The sequence below is a fragment of the Hakea prostrata genome, chromosome 4 (assembly GCF_041222555.1).
Source record: "Hakea prostrata isolate BN-2017 chromosome 4, UWA_Hpros_2, whole genome shotgun sequence".
Lineage (NCBI taxonomy): Eukaryota > Viridiplantae > Streptophyta > Magnoliopsida > Proteales > Proteaceae > Hakea > Hakea prostrata.
The window spans coordinates 41,028,330-41,049,696 of NC_142603.1; the positions used below are offsets into that span (position 1 = coordinate 41,028,330).

General features: G+C 37.9%; 1 long non-coding RNA gene across 1 annotated transcript; it reads left to right on the forward strand.

Moving 5' to 3' along the window:
• Positions 1–9,806: 9,806 nt before the first annotated feature.
• On the forward strand, positions 9,807–15,145 carry LOC149018901 (uncharacterized). The gene is made up of 2 exons (XR_016172995.1): positions 9,807–9,890; positions 10,366–15,145. It is a non-coding gene; the product is annotated as an uncharacterized LOC149018901 (long non-coding RNA).
• The last annotated feature ends 6,222 nt before the right edge of the window (positions 15,146–21,367 follow it).

Below are 21,367 nucleotides of genomic sequence, written 5' to 3' on the forward strand. Positions count from 1 at the left end.
CAAATGAAAAACGATTTGCATATTACCCCCCTGAACCAACCCAGCCTTCTAATAAACAATAGGCTATGAACCAAATGAACCCAACCGGTTCGGTTCATGACTAAAGTAGTACAAATACCAGATTACCCCTAACAATCTCCCCCTTAATCTGTACACCCAAAATGACTATAGTGAGCTGGATGCGACCGTCATCATCCAAGTATACCTGCACCCACAAGACAAAAGAAAACCACAGTACAAAGCAAATAAAATATGCAAAATACCTAGACACACACTAACCATGCAACACTAATGACTCCATGCAGATACACCATGCAACAGACTTTACCAGGTAGAGAAAACCCTAAACATAACTCATAACTCATAACTCACTCATATAACTATGAAGAGCACACATGCACACACCAGGCAAATATCTCATAACTGAGACAAACAGAGAAAGAGTTATAAAAATTTGGGCAGCATCTCCCCTAAAACTGCAACAAATGCAAAACCTGATAAACAATCAAATAACAACAAGACACACATCACTATCCAAAAACAAGTAATATACAACTCAAAACTACAGAACATATGTACTAAAAGACAACATCACCAATTCCCAACAAATCAAGACAATGTAGAAATTTAGAAAGAGGCAATGGCTTAGTACCACAGTCTGTAGGATTATGCTCAGTACTTACCTTTTCAACTAAAAGTGAACCATCAGTTATTTTATCCCTGAGAAAGAAGTATTTAATGTCTATATGTTTGGTTCTGTCATGATAAACAGGATTCTTACATAAAAAGATAGCACTCTGGTTATCAATAAAGACAACAGGTTTAATCTTCAAAATACCAAGTTCACACAACAAACCATTCAACCATATACTCTCTTTAACACATTCAGATGCAGCAACAAGCTCAGTCTCTGTAGTGGACAAAGCAACTATAGGCTGTTGTTGCACCTTCCAACTGATGCAATTACCAGATAACAGAAAGAAATAGGAAGATAATGATTTCCTGTTATCTACAGTACTGGCATAATCTAAGTCAGTATATCCTTTAAGAATAAGATCACCAGGTGTGGACTTGAACACTAAACCTTTATGAACAGTACCTCTCAAATACCTTAAGAGCCACTTGAGAGCAAGCCAATGTTCTTTACCAGGATTAGACATAAACCTACTCAGTACACTAACAGCATGAGCAATATCAGGTCTAGTACATATCATGAGACACATAAGAAAACCTAAAAAACTAGAATAAGGGATCTTTGACATTTCACTTTTTTCAAAGTTATTCTTAGGACAATGATCATTTGAAAGTTTAAAATGTGCAGCTAAAGGAACATTTACATGTTTACAATTAAGCATGTTAAACTTCTCAAGCACCTTCAATAAATATAATCTCTGACCAATGAACATAGTATCCTCCCCCTTATCCCTATAAACCTCAATCCCTAAAATTTTCTTGGCTGTCCCAAGATCCTTCATCTCAAATTCAGATTTCAGCTTGTTCTTAACATCTTGAATAAGACTAGAATCAATACTAGCAATCAATATATCATCAACATAAAGTATAAGATACAACACAATAGAATCTGAAATGAGAAAATATAGGCAACTGTCATAAACATTTTTCTTAAACCCTACACTCAACACAAATGAGTCAAAACGTTTGTTCCATTGCCTAGGAGCCTGTTTAAGTCCATAGAGAGATTTCTTCAACAAGCAAGCTTGTGATTCCTCTCCAGCTGCCGAGATGCCTAAAGGTAGTTCCATATATATCCTTTCTTCTAAATTGCCATGAAGAAAGGCAGTTTTCACGTCCAACTGCTTTATAGTCATTTTGTTCTGAGCAACAAGGGACAACAACAACCTTATAGTCTTATACTTGGCAACCGGAGAGAAAATTTCATCATAATCCACCCCTTCTCTTTGAACAAAACCTTTTTGCAACAAGTCTGGCCTTATATCTTTTGGAATTATCAATTCCATCATCCTTGATTTTAAATATCCACTTACAAGGTAATAACCTTTGATCCTTGGGCTTCTGAACTAGTTCCCAAACCTAGTTCTTATTTAATGAATCTAATTCATCATTAATGGCTTGAACCCATAAATCTTTATCTTTGGAACCCAAAGCTTCTTCATAGGAACTAGGTTCATCTAACCCAATATCAGAGACAGAAATATCAGTCTCATGTGCAAAGTTGGCTACATACCTTCTAGGTGGCCTAACCACTCTCCTAACTCTATCCCTTGCCAATTGGTAACTACTCAGATCAGGAACTTCTTCCACCTCTCCAGTGGAAGTCTCAGGAGAGGGCAATGGCCCACTCTCAATCTCAGAAACTACAACCTCAGATTCTTTATTACCAGAACTAGGTTGAGGGGAAGTCAAGGGTCCTTTAGGTATACTAGAATCAAGAGTTTGAGCAGGACTTAAGAAAACATCAGCCTGCCCTAAATCAAATTGAGTGAAGTCTGTCATTCTTTGATCAAGTGGATTCAAATTGGTATTGTCAATGGAAAGACAAGGGAACACACTCTCCCTAAAGAGAACATCCCTACTAACAAAGGTCTTAACACCAGGCATAGTCCTATCCCATAGCTTGTATCCTTTCACCCTCTCAGGATACCCTAGAAAGATGCTCTTTTTACTCCTGGGTTCTAATTTACCAATGCTCTGGTGAGCAAAGGATTCACACCCAAATACCCTAAGGTAACCAAGACTGGGGGGTTTGCCCCACCACATTTCCTCGGGGGTTTTAAACCCTAAGGTAACAGAGGGACTCCTATTGATTAGGTGAACAGCTATTGTAAATGCCTTCACCCCGTAAAACCCTTAGGTACCCCCCGAACCGATGAGCATACATCTAGTCTTGTTTAAAATTGTCCTATTCATTCTTTCAAGCAATGCCATTTTGTTGAGGGGTGTATTTAATGATCCTATGCCTTTGAATCCCTTTGTCATTACAAAATCCATTAAACATTTCATTAACAAATTCTAATCCATTGTCAGTCCTTAATGTTTTAACTTTCTTTTCACTCAAGTTTTCTACCAAAGCAACCCAATACTTGAACTTTTCAAAAGTTTCATCCTTGGTCTTCAATAAGAAGATCCACACTTTCCTAGAGTAGTCATCAACAAGGGATCAGAAATAAGAGTTTCTACCATAAGACAAGACTGAAGCAGGTCCCCACAAATCAGCATGTACATATTATAATATATCCCCAGATAAGTGAGACCCAGCTCCAAAGCTTAACCGGTGCTGCTTACCTAAGACACATGACTCACAAAACTCTAAGTTATCAATAACATCCTTGCCAAACAGGCCTTGTTTAGTTAGAGCTTGCATTCCTTTATTGCTTATGTGTCCTAGCCTAGCATGCCACACACTAATGATATTTGACTCACTTGACAGACAACAAATATTGGAGATATTATTTAGGAATGTACTACCATCAAAAACATACAAACTAGACTGAGAAATGCCCTTTAAACATACATGAGATCCCTTAGATACAGAAAGACTACCCCTAGAGATACAAGTTACAAACCCAGCATTGTCAAGGCTACTAATTGAAATCAAGTTTCTCTTTAAGTCAGGTATGTATCTAACATCATGTAAGGTGAAAACAGATTTATTGTGATTCATCAATTCAATAGAACCAATACCAACTACATCACATAAATCATCATTTCCCATCATAACTTTGGCATTATTTAACTCAGACAAGTGTGTAAACTAGTGTATGTGTGGACACATGTGATAAGTACAACCTGAATCTAAAATCCATCCTTCTTGCCTACTAACCTCAGATATGGTAAGCACTTCACTGATGTCTTCATAGACATTGGCTTGACCATTCTTGGGTCCAGGCATATCAGAATGGGAAGTCTCCAATTCCTTCATTTTTCTCTTATATGCAAAGCAATTTTTCATAAAGTGTCCTACTTTCTTGCAAAAGAAGCATCTCTTGAGGTTTGTATCAGACTTGTTGTTCCCATTATTATTCTTATTGTTAGTCTCATGATTTTCAATTACTTTTCCCTTCCCTTTCGGTCTCCCTTGTTTGTAAGAGCCCTTGCCCTTAACAAACAGGTTTTCCCCACTACCCTTAGTCTTACCAGAAGCCAATAGTTCAGACTCCCTATTCTTTAAGGCATCAATCAGTTGTTCTAGGGAAATTTTTTGACAGGCATACTTGATTGAGTTCTTAACAACAAGATAATCATTATGAAGTGAATTCAATAGGATAATAGACAAGTCCTGATTTTCCAATTTAGTCTTCTCCCCTGTATTTGCTAAGTCTTGAATCAGCTTCTTAAATATATCTAGGTTCTTGTCAAGGGTGATTGTAGGGTCCATCTTAAACCCATACAACCTCTCCTTCAAATAAATTTTGTTACCTAGATTCTTTTTCTGATAGATCTGTTCAAGTTTATTCCAAACTTTAATAGGAGTATTGTCATCATCATCAAGACACCTGATAACCCCATCAGTGATGTTCCAGAGCATGCAACCAATTGCATTCTCCATCACTTCAGTCCTCAAGACTGGATCAATACTTTCAAAGAAAGCATCTAGGTCATCTATTGATCTTAGGAGCTTTTGCTGAGCCATTAAAGCTCGAACCTTCCTCTTCCAAATCCCAAAGTCCCCTGTGCCATCAAACTTCTCAATATCTACCCTGGAACCCCCCCCAGAGGAGTATCCAAACTTAGGTAGCTAGGGTTCCCCCTAGACCTACAGCTCTACTAGAGCCTGTGGTAATTACACTAACCACACTGGGAGGAGTATCCTCTCCTGGTAGACAGAAACCCTTACTTAGCTCCACTTTGAACCCACAAGACCCTAATCAGTATACAAGAATACTATTCACAATACTGATTAACCAATTCTGAAAAAATAAAAGATTATTCTAACAAAGAGTTAAATAATCAATATTAATTAATCACAAAAAACATAAGCTCAATTTATACAAGTTACAACAGCCTAATAATCAGATGTTAACACCACAGATCAATACATACCAAGTATTAGATCAATATTAACAAGAAGATTTAGACAGCAGATAGTATAATCAGAGAGGCAAAAATAAATGAGATTAATTAAACCCTAATCATATCAGAATTACCTACCTATACTCAAATTGTCACCCAACAGGTTACAAACACATTAACAGAGTATACCACGATTATATGAAACACTTTTAACAGAGGTTTTTATAGAACCGAATCATAATCATAGCACATTCATAACATATGAAATAAAACAATTTCATAAGGTTAACAATTATGACAGAATTGTATAGAGACTATAAGAACCGAATGGTTATTCATATATCAGAGGTATAGGCAGCGAAAGAAATTTAAAAAAATTTAATATTGTAAACTAAGACAATCTTAACCATATAAGCAACCTTCAATTTAGGGTTTAAATGATTCAACAATATCTAAATGAAGCAGGGAACATGAATGAGATGGCTCTGATGCCAATCTGTGATCGTATTATCAAACCTCATGCCCTAAAATCGTGTGGACCGAACATGCAAGGGTATTCAAACATCAAGAGAAGAAGAAGACATGATTACGGAGTTCGGCATATGCCTACTCTCCGGGATTCAGGTATGAATCCAATTCACTAAGCCTTTGGGAAGTTACAGATTTAGAAGAAGAAATAAGAGATTACGAATACACCTGATACAAGCAACCATAGGTCTCCAAAGTACCATCGAGTGCTCGCCATACTCCAGCGATCAAAAGCCCTATATCATCTCCTTCAAGAACCAAGGATATTCAGAGCTACAAGCGATCGAACACGACGGCCATGAACGAACCTTCAAGAGAGCTCCAAGAACCGTAGAACAGAGAGAAATCTCAAATGAAAAACGATTTGCATATTACCCCCCTGAACCAACCCAACCTTCTAATAAACAATAGGTTGTGAACCAAATGAACCCAACCGGTTCGGTTCATGACTAAAGCAATACAAATACCGAGAAACCCCAAAAACTTAAAAAACACCTGGGTGAAAAGGGAACAGGCGGGGCGAAGGGGGGGGGTGGGGGTAAAAATTTGGTAAAAAAATAAAGAAAAAAAAAAAAAGGGGAGGCCCCCCCTCATAAAGAAGGGGAGAGAAAAAAAGGGAGGGAAAATTAAAACAAAAAAAACAAAAAAGAGTTGGGGGGGGGGGGGGGGGGGGGGGGGAGGGCACCCCCCCCCACAACTGTTTGATTGGGCATACAGTCTCACTGGATGATTAAGGTTATGCATAGCCTTTATGCGTGCTGACCCCTTTGGTAGCCTCATTTCTGCAACATCCATTTATATCTCAACCACCTTTCCAAGTTACCTTGCAGCCTTCAGAATCAATCCATATTCAAAGCAATCAAACCGTATACCCCTCATTTGAACTCATATTGCAATAGGAGGAAGAAGACTGTTGTTCTTGCATTCTGGCATAGGTTCCAAAGCAAGGTGGAGTAGTAGCCGATCTACCCACCATGGCGACATAGATATCACCTCATTCTTGTTGTTTTTAGATGCACAGATTGCTCGAAATCCTTCCCTTCCCATTATTGATATGTCTACAACACCCAATGGAACCTATAGTTCCACCAACCGTCTGCAACTCAAAAATATGTTCTACCAGATATCCAATAGCATACCCGTACAGTGTTTTTGAGGCCAAATACCAAGCAGAAAAATTTGAAGTTCCCACTTCCTTCCACCCCCATCGTATTTGCATTTCCCTTGTTGTGGTCCTTTGACCATGATCTAAACCATGCAGATGAAGCTGGGTTGCTTGTTGCATATGCAGAAAAGGTGAGGAATGTAGGTACTGAATAAGTTCATCATCGCCTCTTGCTCCAAGAAAACACCCCTAAGATAAGCAGCAGTTACTAGGTACTATTGTTTCAAAACTCTAGTGTCCTTGACTTGGTCTTCCAGAAGCAAGTTTTATCAACTGCCTAAGAGTGTGTTTTTGCTTCCATAAACATTCATAACTATTTCTAGTGATTTTGCTTTTGTTAAGTTATAAAAAAGGTCCTAACCCTGCTATCTAACATTTTATCATAAACATTTAGATAATGTTGCCCACAATGGAATTAAAAAAAAAATGGTAAATATATTGGTTATTTTAAAGTGTTTATTACAACTTGTTATTTTATCCTTCTTTCTTTTTCTGAACAAATAGGGGATGAAATAGTGAAGATCTTGTGCTCCTCACTTACGCAATGTTCAGAATTTCGATCAATGTATGGTTGGTAGAGTGATAAAGATCCATACTTCTCAGTGGAGAGATCATGGGTTTGACCCTTATGGACGACAAAGCTCCCCCCAAGGATGTAATCAAGGTGCGCGCAAGTTGGCCCAGATGAACCTCAAATACCAAAAAAAAAAAAAGTTCAAAATTTCGAGCTCAACCTATCCACGCATTGATCTTGTGAACCAGCTGCACAAATTAAAGTTCAGAATTTGGAGTTCAACCTATCCTCTGAACTTTGGAGCTCAACCTATCCACGCATTGATCTTGTGAACCACCTGCACAAATTAAAGTTCAGAATTTGGAGCTCAACCTATCCACGCATTGATTTTGTAAACCACCTGCACAAATTAAAGTTCAGAATTTGGAGCTCAACCTATCCACACAACCTATTCACGCATTGATCTAGTGAACCACCTGCACAAATTAAGATGAACGAATGGCCTCTAGTTACCATGACAAACAGACAACATGAAAGAATATCTCACCCAAAAAAAAAGGGGGGAAGGAATCTATATTAGGATGTGGTAACCGTCAGATGCTTTTTATTTTTTTGGTCTAAGTAACCGTGAGATGCTACTTTCGTGCGAATATTCTTTCAACGATTATAAGTAATATTCCAATCAAATGCTTTAAAGCGCGATTTCTTACCACCGCCCATGCTAATCCATTGGTTCCTACCACGTCAATAGAGTTCTATCACTGTCTATCTGTCTCATCAGTAGTGGAACCTCACTCATATTCGCCGATGACGTTTCAAGTTTTCACTGGTTCGGACGGTCTAAACTTTTTTTCTTGAAACGGACGGCCTCAGTTATTCTTTCTTCTTTCCCTGATATTTATCGGGGGAAGATCTCCGTATATCGCCGTGCAGGGTTATTGATCACATGAGTTAGATCAGACGGCTCAAATAATAATACCACTGCCCCCGCTGGAGAGATCTCATACGTATGGGTGGGCCCTCTCGAATTTACATCTGATACGTGCAGGGAAGAATTGGGTTGGCAACTGGGCTTCGTCGCATGTGAATTTAGTTAAGCTGAGCCATCAAACCATCCGTGAGACACCCACCACCACGAGTGGCAAGGCAACTGCCACATCTGAAATAAGGGTATTATCGTCAAATCGATAAAAGTTTTTGGACATTTTAGAATAGGTAAATAGAAAAAAAATTCTTCAAAAAAAAAACCCGTGCATGAACATTGATGGTGAAGATCGGAATCCATGAAAATTTATTAGGCCCATTTTCTTGTCAGAAATGGACTATCCATTTTCTTGTAGATTTGTGCTATGTGTCCCAACATCATATTATATGGTTGAAATATATTTATAAGTCACATCAAAGAGAAGTTAGGATTTGTAATTTCAAGAAAATTTTAAACTTAAGGCCTGTTTGGTTACTTGAATCTGAATATTTCAAAAATCTAAAGATTTTAAGTCTACAAATTTTAAATATATGGAGTCATGGTTCATAAAATTAACTGTTTGATTAGCTTGAATCGTTAGAATGAAATCTATTGATTCATCCTTAAAAAACATTTATGAAGTCATGGTTCAAATGTTTTTTTGAATGAGGCCAACCTTACGCGCACCACGACTACATCCTCAAGGCGCTTTTTATATAATTAATATAAGCGGAGCTTCGCCCCTGGCCCCGAGGGGATTCGAACTTTGACCTCATATGTGGAAGCGTTGGCATGGTTCAAATGTTTAACACTTATATAATAGAGATGAAATCTCTTGATTTCACTTTATACCCATAAATCTACAGATTCACATTTTTAGTGTAAAAAGGTGAATCTCTAGATTTCATGAATCCAGAGATTCACACAATCAAATGGATATAAATCTCCTATTTGTGAATCCAGATATTTCAAATCTCTGGATTCATGTAATCAAAGAGCCTTAACCATTGATATCTCTGAATAGCACGTGTCGTCATTATATTCCTGCCCGATTCTCCGCGCACACACGAATACGCTTATACACGGTCGAAAAGCCATTTTAAATATTCAAATTCTCGGATTTATTAAATTATCCATATATGCGACCGTTGATTTCTCTGAATAGCATGTCGTCATTATATTCTTGCCCGATCCTCCGCGCACGCAAGATCGAAAAGCCATTTTAGGTATTCAAATTCTCTGGATACTTTTTTATTTCTTCTGACTTCAGGGTAAAACCGTAAAAGGTAAAATTCTCTAGGAATTTACGTACTTCTCCGCTTACGAAAATGAAGTACACTGGAAACGTGGATGAATTCTAACCGTAAGATTCGAATCATGGCTTGGAACAAAGAGAAAGTTAATCTGAAAGAGTACTATAGTCGTTGTCATGACTCATGACTCATACTCATACATCAGCTATGATGATGCGACGGGTACATGCACTCCTTTTTTTTTGGTGAAGAGTACATGCACTCCTCTCTCCGTCTCTGTCCTGTAAAACGGTATCTACTGAAAATTTTTAAATCATTTTTCTTCCACGACCTCTGGAGTCTGGAAAGGTTATTTAATCTGGTTATTTAAGGGAGGTGGAGGTGGAGGAAGAAGATAAAGATCTTCCAGATTCGGAAAGCTCTCATGAGTGCTGATCTGCAACAATGAGAAGCCTGCGTCTTTCTCCTATTTAGGTTTTTTTTTCTTTCTTTCTGGCTCTCCTCTCTGTTATGCATTTCGCGAGCTTCAATATTCATGAGATAGTGTTGTTTGTTAACCTAGGGAGCTGTTTATTTTCTTTTCCTAGAATGCTAACCGAGTTTCATTTCGTGTCGATTCGTCTACTCTTGGTTTGCGTCTGTCTCGACTCTCTATCTTCTATACTCAGATTTCCTTGGAATCTAGTTATTTTTCTATGAAGATGTCAAAATTTTTGGTTGTCGTTCGCTTTCTCCGTTGTTATCTCTTCAGTTTTGAGGTTTAGTTTCTTTATAGGTTTGAGCTGAGCATATTTGTCTGTGTCCCCCCATTGTTGAACAACAACTAGGTTTTTCTTTGTTCCTGATAAATTTTTTTCCTTATCTTTTGGGTGTAATTAGGTAACGCAGTTTTGTTTCAGTTCTTTATAAGAAGCCTAGAGTGTGATTACTTGTCCTTTTTCTTTTTCAGTTCGATTCTGTCTCTTTTTAGGGACACATGGTTGAAGAACTGGTGACTAGGTCTTGTTGTGGAAACTTTTGAGTTGTTGGAACGGTGTTAGAGGAAAGGTAATCAGATATGTAGTGCTCTGAAATTCTTGTCTTAAATCATTGTTGGCTGGCTAGCTAGTTAGATGCTGTCGTTGATGATCCTTATATGTGTTGTTTCTCTTTTGTTACGGAGAGGTTTCTTGAGCATTGTTTGGGAGTATGATTTGACGACGAGAGAGAGCACGCTTGTAGGTAGTCATGCAAAGGATCTTGGCTATTCTACATGCGTGCTGTCTCTAGTTGTCAAGCTGTTTAGCTCAGCAAAGCTGTTCCTTTACTCCGCTTGCTTAGCTACCACATGAAATATTGAACTGTGGAGAACTTCCGAAGGACTGGTACTGTTGAATCTGAATCTGCTGCCTTCTCTTTTATTGCTTATCTTATCATTTGTTCTTTTCCGTCTGGCTTAGCTTGTAACATGCAATCTGATAGTTGATCATGCTAAGGTTTCATATTTCTTTTAGTTGGGTTTTGCTCTGGCTGTGTATTTATGACTTCTTCTGCAGTTACATGAACTTGGGTGTTGTGATTCTGACCATCTATGCTTAAGCATACCGGTTTTTCCCCAGTAAAGGCGTAAGCGTAAGTATACCCTTGGAGATGAATGAACTTGGAAAATATGTCTGTGTTCCTGCAGGAAGCTTCCTAAATGGAAATGCTCTAACGATGAGATGTCAAGAACAATGTAAATTAGGGTTTTTTTTTGTGGGTAGTGGGTTCAGGCTTGGCTTCACAAAGTTAAAATATGCCTTATCCTTCCATTTTTTGTTAATCTCTTTGATGGGGGGTATGTTTTCGAACTCTAGTTTTGTGATTAATGCACTGTTAGTTGTGTGACTAATGCTCTATTATGTTTGGGACGGACATCTGATCCAGGTTTCACTGTTTAGGCTTTAGATTTTGGAAACTGCTTTGTTGTGGTACAAACCTACTGACGGTAGTCTTTATTAAATGAAAGAACTTTCTATTGGGAATGCTATTTTTTTTTATATAACTAGATTAACAGCTGAAACTACTAAGTAGGACTCAGAAATATAGAATAGAGAAATGAGATAGACCTAGACACCTAGCCTATCTAGGTATGATGGAGGTCCAACACCGAATTGACACATATTCCTTTGAGGTCAACCTATGGGTGATAGATATAAGGATGGAGTCTTTGTTTAATATGTTTTTAAGGTCATGAGCCTATTCTAGGGCTTAAAAGTTTAGAATCTAGGCAAGTGCGAAAGCAAGTTAGTTTTATTAAGTTTACTTGGTCTAACAATGTGGGTTCTACACTTCTACCTAAGGGTGTCAATTAAGGGTGTCAATTGTGTATCGAAACCGTTTAACCATACCCAACCGTGCTGTCTAAAACCGCACCGTACCGTACCGTTCAAAATTCGGTACGGTACGTTCGAAACCGAATTTCTTCGGTACAGTTCCGGTTTTAGGTACTCATACCGTCGGTACGTACCGAAACCGTACCAAATTGGTATCGTACAAAATTAAGATATACAAATTGGAATTTTACAATTAAAACACTTAACCTTTTCCCTATCCCTAATTCCTTATTTCAATTTTTCGTTTCATCATTCACTTCTCTTCTTAGATTTACTTGTTTTGTCTCTATTAATTAGATTTATTTGCTTTATCTATGTTAATTTTATATTATATCGATTGGTTGATCACAATTTCATTAGGATCTTAATGAACTAATAACAAAAGTGGCATAAGTTCATTTGTACCAAAATTGTACCGCACTAGATACCATGTTTAAACCGTTTTCCCGTACCAATTTATTTATCTCAATTTTTTTGCAAGAAAAAGATTGTTCGGCCCAAAATGGGAATTGGCTGGGGTATTAACTTATAATCCTGATGATAGAGTTGATTCCATTACAAACACATTTCTTTGGACAAATACTCCATTTTTTCCCTCTTTTCGGATTGTAAATGTTTCTTCGAAATCCTACAGTGATGAAGCGACAAAAGTTTTAAGAATCCTAGTAAAGGTCTCAGACCTTTTGAGATTTTGATAAGAGTTACTCTTTGGAGAGCATGGTATGATGAAAGTTGTAAGCTTTGTTCGTAGGGGAGTTATTGTCTATTGTTGGCCTCTATGGTAGAATCAATTGGGAAGGCTTGAGAGGGGTGTTTTACCCTGTGGCAGATGTCAGCAATTTGAGTATGCTTATCTCTAGCTCATGACTGCATGGATAAAAGGTATGCCTTGGAATGAGAGACCTAGTGTAATCAAGATGATGTTTAGATTGATCAAAAGATCTTTTCAATTTAGAATCCCTTGTTTTGAACGAAGAAAGATCTTGTGGAATCACATTGGATATTTAACAATACATTATGTACCTTGCTTTAAACCGATCATGGCACCTCATAGCCCAACTCCAACAACTTATCTCACTTGTTTCCTTCCCATAAAGCTTCCTTTCTTCCCTTCCTTACAAATGGTTTTGAGATATTTCGGGGGCTACTCAATATGTCACCCTTAATTTACAATGTCTTTCCTCTTATGATAGTTGTAATAAGTCCTAATAATCTACTTAGTTTCTTTTTTCATTGCTTCTCCTTGGATCATTTTAAGCTTTCCCTTGTCTCTTTTTGGATTGTTAGTATTAAATCAAATCACTCCTCCCTATTGTATCCTCCAAAGGGCTCCACTAGACATGATCATGCTACATCTGACAACTTTCTCGTAACGAATCATCTACTAGAGCTACTCCTATATCAGTGCTTTGTTGCATTATCTGGTCGATCCTATACATTTTCCCTCTAAGTTCTAATTGACACATTATTTACACAACATTCTAGATGTGATTGTCTACCACATCCTATTTTAATTCTTCATGAACCATTATCCTCTCAATCACCACTATTTATTTATGATTGATCCTTTGAAGGGCATGTACAATGCACAAGGCTCCTACTACAATTAATTATGATTGAGCCTAGGTACATAAAATAATAAGTTATTGATCATTGTCACAAATTTCTACTACCTCATTGTCTGTCTTAATGTAACTAAGGTTATTGGGAAATACTTTATCTTCATTCTATTTGTCTTAAAACCTTTGGTTCCAGGCTTGATCTCCATAATCCATCTTGCCTTAATCCTTGCTTTTCCTTCATCAACCAAAACATTGCCATCAATAGAAAGCATTCACCAATTAACCTAATGTTAAACCTCTAGTAAAATTATCTATGATGAGCCCAAACATATAATAAGGTTGAAGTTTATCCTTACTATAATCCAATTATAATTGGAATTCATTATCTTGACCCTCACAATTCTTATAGTGTTTATTGTACTATCATACGTATCTTGAATTATGTATTTATTTGGAACATTCTCTTCCCTAGTACATTGTAGATTAGCTCTCTTAAGGACTCGTCATTATCTTTTTCTGGGTGAATAAAACGATAAGAGACCATGTGGAGATCATTCTTCATCTTTCAAGTTTCATTCACTGACTCAAGCATTCAAACTAGAATTTTCTGGAAGTCTTCAATCACCAGTTAGTAAGAGACCCCATCCCCTAACCCTAATCTTCCTCCTCCTGTCTGCAGCCACCCTAGCCCTTCCCCCTCAGTTTCAGACCTTGTAAACTCCCCCATCCCCATCGCAAATCACCCGTTTCCCTTCCCCCACTAGCCTAGCAGCTCCTACCTGCTTCCCTATCATTTGTAAGTCCTCCCCCTTTTCTCCCTGTTTCTGTAATGGCAGCAGCATTTCTCCTTGATTAACCCTCCTACCTCAGCCCCTTTTGACACCATTCTTCCCCTCCTAGGATCGCACCTAACCATGGAACACATTCCCTAAGTTTTTTTCTCCATCCAACGTGTTCTACCCTAATCTGAATTTCCTGCACTTCATCTTCTTCAAGTGAAGCTGCAGAAAATTTTGAATTCTCAGAAATCCCAAAAACCTTAATTCCCCAACCCTCCCAACCTCTGAATAGCATCTGAGCTTCTGTTTAGCAATAGCAGTTGTTAAGATTGCAGAACCAGCAACCCTGGACCTATGCTAAACCCAAGCTGAACCCTGGTTTACCCCTAAAATCCTAAGTAGCTGCTGGACCAATTTCAGAAGATCCTGGATATCCAAACCTAAAATCCAAGGTTGCATCAGAAGCTGTCTTTGGAGTTTGGTAGGTCAGGATGGGTCATTTGGGAGATTCAGTTTCTTGATTTTTTAGGGTTCCAAGAACTCAAGTTTCAAGTTGCTAGCCTCAGGGTTTAGGATGACGAGGAGTGGACGGGTGTACACTTGAAGTTAAGGGACGAAGTTAAGGGACGAAAAGCCTTAAGAGTTTGGGATAACAATTTAGATCCAAGTTTTACTGGTGGGTGTCATGGGGAGTCCAGAAATTAAAGAAAGAGTTGGTTCAGGTTGGGGGGAAGAAGACATTGGTCTGCACTAAAATTTGCTGCTAATCGTGTTTTTCAATGGCTGAATGTAGATCAATGGAGGTGTTGGTTGAATGATTGACTCCACAGCCACAATAAGAATCTTGGACTTGAAATACCAAGAAAGAAACTTCAACCACCTCAGACCTTAAACTCCATGGATCCCCATTTAACCACCAAGAAATCCCAATTTAGACTTCATACGCAAAGGCTGTTTTTGGTATCAATTCTTGTTCTTATTTAAGAAATCAATACTAAAAACCACTTTTGTTAAAATAATAATAATAATAATAATAATAATAATAATAATAATAATAATAATAATAATAATAATAATAATAATAATAATAATAATAATAATAATAATAATAATAATAATAATAATAATAATAATAATAATAATAATAATAATAATAATAATTTAATAAAATAAAATAAAATAAAATTGTAACTATTTTCCACAATGAATTATGGAGTGAAAAATAAGTTTGGTAAGAGGATAGCTGTTATTGATTTCTTAATAACTTCCAAATGGGATGCAAGCTGGTGATAGCCTTTAAAAGAGTTGATTGGAACTTGGGAGAGAAATAGGTGGGGAGCAATATGTTTTTCTAATTTGTTATATGATGCTCTTGCCCTTTTTTAGGTAATATGATGACATGCTCATTAAAGCTACTTTGTAAATGATAAAAAATAATTTTTTTGCCCAAAATAAGTCTATCATGGATTATGTCTCAATGAGATTTTATATGTTCTTTTACAATAGGTTTCATAATAGATGCCATACATATACAAAAGTGAAAATTTATTAGAAATGAAAATGAAATTAATACCAAAAAGACTCTAAATCACAAACTCTTAATAGAGGAAACAACAATACCTTGCTAAGCATATATTGCATGAACTAAGCTCACCTTATCTATAATCTTTTTGTAATACAATCCTTACATTCATGTCTTCACAGTTCTTAATAGTTGGTGTCCAAGCTTATGCTTTTTAGTATTTAGAAATTAGAAATTGCACACATTTCCATCCAGTATTTGTGCCTCTTATGGTAGCATGCAACTCTCTCTCTCTCTCTCTCTCTCTCTCTCTCTCTCTCTCTCTCTCTCTCTCTCTCTCTCTCTCTCTTTCTTTTGTTTGTATTTTATGAATAATAAATTTTGTTTAGAGGAACATATATGAATACATTTAATGGGTACATAGTTGAACACATGCATGACATTAGCCATTCATGAGTAGGAGGAATGAGTTGTGCCTACAACATTGATTGGGGTTGACCAGATGATGTCTAGGGCCAAATGGATGATGTGTTAAATCAGATATGGGGGTAAAAGTTTGGCCCTGATGGCGTTGACCCGCCCTAAGCCCTCTTTGAGCCAGAATAGGCTTGTGATCAAGATTTTGGCCCTGAGGGTGGGTTAGGACCAAGGGCAGGCCTAGGATTACTCTTTGGCTTGCCGGGCGTGTCCCGACCTATCATTGATTTTTGGCCATGACCTTGGCCCTAATTTGGCCCTAATCTTGGCCCTAATTTTGTCCTTGATGCTTAATCTCAACGAATTGGAAACAGGGACAAGGATAGGGCCAATCAGGGCCAGCGCCAAGGTTAGGGTCAATCAGGGCTAGAGCTAGGGCCAGAGAAAGGGCCAATCAGGACTAAGGCCAATTAGGGTCAAGGACAGGGCTAAACACGGCCAATCAGGGCAAGAATGGGCTTGGCTTGGCCTTGTAGGGCTTAGGGCCAGGGACAATAATTCTTAGCCCTAAATTAGGGTAAGGGCGAGAATGAGCTTAGATTAGAATATATAGGGCTGGGCTTGGGTTGCAAAAGCCCGGCCCTGTTGCAGCCCTAATCAAATATAAGCAATGTTTGAAATTTTGCTTCATTTTGCAACCTTGGCAAAACACCAAATTTGGTACAAAATTTGTACTAGATTTTGATGGTAGATTTTAGTGGGTTTTTGGTGTTTTTTTGGCTGATTTTCGGTGTCCACCCTAATTTGAGGTCAATAAACACAATAGAGTGTTGTTTTTCCCTAAAACCCCAAAGTAGTGTTCTTGATTGGCATGTGCCGGGTGGTATGCATGTGAAATTAGAAGTTTTCAGCATGCATCTTCAAAAATTATATATGGATATAATGAAAGAGAACACTAAAATTTGTATTAAAATGTAATAAGTAAAATTCAATATATAGCTACAAGTGTAGAACTCAGTACTGAGGTTAAAAGTTACAATGAATGATGTGTAATACTTTATCTTCGTTCTATTTGTCTTAAAACCTTTTGGTTCTAGGCTTGATCTCCATAATCCATCTTGCCTTAATCCTTGCTTTTGCTTCATCTACCAAAACATTGCCATCCATAGTTAGCATTCACCAATTAACCTAATGTTAAAACACCTTTAGTAAAATTATCTATGATGAGCCCAAACATATAATAAGGTTGAACTTTATCCTTACTATAATCCAATTATAATTGGAATTCATTATCTTGACTCCTACAATTCTTATAGTGTTTTTTGTACTATCATACGTATCTTGAATTATGTATTTATTGGAACATTCTCTTCCCTAGTACAATGTAGATTAGCTCTCTTAAGGACTCGTCATTATCTTTTTCTATGTGAATAAAACTATAAAAGACCATGTGGAGACCATTCTTCATCCTTCAAGCTTCATTCACTGACTCAAGCATTCAAACTATAATTTTCCGGAAGTCTTCAATCACCAATAAGTAAGAGACCCCATCCGCTAACCCTAATCTTCCCTCCTCCTGTCTGCCGCCACCCCAGCCCTTCCCCCTCAGTTTCAGACTTTGTAAACTCCCCCATCCCCATTGCAAATCACCCCTATCCCTTGCCCACTGGCCTAGCAACTCCTACCCGCTTCTGTAGCATTTGCAAGCCCTCCCCCTTTTCTCCCTGTTTCTGCAATGGCAGAAGCATTCCTCCTTGATTAACCCTCCCACCACAGCCCCTTTTGACACCATTCTTCCCTTCCTAGGATCACACCTAACCTTGGAACACATTCCCTAAGTTATTTGCTCCATCCAACGTGTTCTACCCTAATCTGAATTTCCTGCACTTCATCTTCTTCAAGTGAAGCTGCAGAAAATTTTGAATTCTCAGAAATCCCAAAAACCTTAATTACCCAACCCTCCCAACCTCTGAACAGCATCTGAGCTTCTGTTTTAGCAATAACAGTTGTTAAGATTTGCAGAACCAGCAACCCTGGACCTATGCTAAACCCAAGCTGAAACGCTGGTTTACCCCTAAAATCCTAAGTAGCTGCTAGACCAATTTCAGAAGATCCTGAATATCCAACCCTAAAATCCAAGGTTGCATCAGAAGCTGTCTTTGGAGTTTGGTAGGTCAGGATGGGTCATTTGGGAGATTCAGTTTCTTGATTTTTTAGGGTTCAAGAACTCAAGTTTCAAGTTGCTAGCCTCCGGGTTTGGGATGACGGGGAGTGGACAGGTGTGCGCTTGTAGTTAAGGGACGAAGTTAAGGGACGAAAAGCCTTAAGAGTTTGGGATAACAATTTAGATCCAAGTTTTACTGGTGGGTGTCATGGGGAGTCCAGAAATTAAAGAAAGAGTTGGTTCGGGTTGGGGGAAGAAGACCTTGGTCTGCAACTAAAATTTGCTGCTGATCATGTTTTTCAATGGCTGAATGTAGATCAATGGAGGTGTTGGTTGAATGATTGAATCCACAGCCACAATAAGAATCTTGGACTTGAAATACGAAGAAAGAAACTTCAACTACCGCGGACCTTAAACTCCACGGATCCCCATTTAAACACCAAGAAATCCCAATTTAGACTTCATATGCAAAGGCTGTTTTTGGTATCAATTCTCGTTCTTATTTAAGAAATCAATACTAAAACCACTTTTGCTAAACAATTTTTTTTTTTTGGTAACTATTTTCCACAATGAATTATGGAGTGAAAAATAAGTTTAGTAAGTAGATAGCTGTTATTGATTTCATAATAACTTTTAAATGGGATGCAAGCTGGTGATGGGCTTTAAAAGAGTCGATTATAATCTGTGAAAGGAATAGGAGGCGAGTGATATGTTTTTCTAATTTGTTAGAGTAAATGATGTTCTTGCCCTTTTTAGGTAATACGATGATATGCTCATTAAAGCTACTCTGAAAGTTGGAAGGTTTGGAACCCAGAGTGTGAAAGCACTCGGGAAAGGGAATCGGCAACAGGATTTGTAATTCCCTTTCTTTGGTTTGGTAAGAAGCTTCCTCAAGGATCGGAGGTTTGTGGTACGGTCAATTCACTCGAATCCACTGACTTCATGCACGGGGACTCGCCCAAAATGATAAAAAATGATTTTTTTTTTTGCCCAAAATAAGTTTATCATGGATTATGACTTGATGAGATTTTATATGTTCTTTTACAATAGGTTTAAGAATATATACCATACATATACAAAAGCAAAAAATTATTAGAAAGGAGAATGAAATTAATACCAAAAAGAGTCTAATTCACAAACTCTTAACAGAAGAAACAACAATACCTTGCTTAGCATATATTGCATGAACTAAGCTCACCTTATCTATAATCTTTTTGTAATACAGTCCTTACATTCATGTCTTCACATTTCTTAATAGTTGGTGTCCGAGCTTATGCTTTTTGGTATTTAGAAGTTAAAAATTTCACACATTTCCATCCCATATTTGTGCCTTTTAATGTAGCATGCAGTTCTCTCTCTCTCTCTCTCTCTCTCTCTCTCTCTCTCTCTCTCTCTCTCTCTCTCTCTCTCTCTCTCTCTCTTGTTTGTATTTTGTGAATAACAAATTTTGTTTAGAGGAACATATTTGAATACATTTAATGGGCACATAATTGAACACATGCATAATGTCAACCACCAGCAAGCAAACCCCTCAGTTAGGGTTCATGAGTAGGAGGAATAAGATGTAGCTACAACATTGATTAGGGTTGACTAGATGATGTCTAGAGCCAAATGGACGATATGTTAAATCATATATAAGGGTGCAAGTTTGGCCTTGATGGCCTTGACCCGCCCTAAGCCCGCCCTGAGCTAGAATAGGGCTTGGGCTCAAGATTTTGGCCTTAAGGGTGGGTTAGGGCCAAAATAATCTGGCCTTGACTAGGGCGGCCAAGGGCGGGCCTGAGATTACTCTTTGGCCCGCTGGGCATGTCCTGACCCATCCCTGATTTTTGTCCCTGACCTTGGCCCTGATTTTGGCCTTGATTTTGGCCCTAATCCTAGCCCTAATTTTGTTCCTCATGCTTAATCTCAATGAATTAGGAACAAGGACAAGAATTGGGTCAATCAAGGCTAGAGCTAGGGCTAGGGACAGGGCTAGAGAAAGGGCTAATTAGGGCCAATCAAGGCTAGGGCTAGGGATATGGCTAAATAAGGTCAATCAGGGTGGGAATGGACTTGGCTTGGCCTTGTAGGGCTTAGGGTCTGGAACAATAATCCTCGGTTGAATTAAGGTAAGGGCAGGAATGAACTTAGATTAGAATATATAGAGCTGAGCTTAGGATTGCAAAAGTCCGGCCTTGTTGCAGCCCTAATCAGATATAAGCAATGTTTGAGATTTTGCTTCATTTTGCAACCTTGGTAAAACACCAAATTTGGTACAAAAATTGTTCCAGATTTTGATGGTAGATTTTAGTGGGTTTTTGGTGTTTTTTGGCTAATTTTCGGTGTCCACCCTAATTTGAGGTCAATAAACACAATAGAAGTGTTGTTTTCCCCTAAAACCTAACCCAAAGTAGTGTTCTTGATTGGCATGTGCCGGGTGGTATGCATGTGAAACTGGAAGTTTGTGACATGCATCTTCACAAATTATACTTGGATATTATGAAAGAGAACACTAAAATTTGTATTAAAATTCAATAAGTGGATTTCAATATATAGCTACAAGTGTAGAACTTAGTACGGAGGTTAAAATTACAATGAATGATGTATATGAATGGATGAGATACATCATACAAGATATTAGATGTCCACAATAACAAATATTACAATAACTGAAACTACAAGATATTAGATGTCCACACTAACAAATATTATAATGACTAAGACCCAACATAATCTAATAAAAGCCGCTGTGTTGGGCTGGATCCATCCCTTGAGTCATGGAGGATTACTCTGAATATTGGACATAAGCAAGTCATGACATGGTATGGATAAAGTCATCATGTAGTCTATCATCTCCTGTCTATAGGTAGCATCATCAACATAAAGTAGTACCTACCCTAGGGAATGTGTTGTACAGCCATTGATTGTAACCCGGTCGTAAAACTAGCATAACTGGTTGTGCTAGTCCCGACGGACATCCAAAGATGAAGTCCACAAGTGAACTGCACACAATAACCGCCACACCCCGGTGGAAGGTGGGAATCTCCAAGGGTGTGGTGATCGTTTCATGTTGCGTTGTAGCTAGGCACAGCCACATGCCGCTACTCATCATGTAATGTTCTCTCTTTTATTTATTTCATACTATTTTAATTCTTAGTACATATTTTCTGT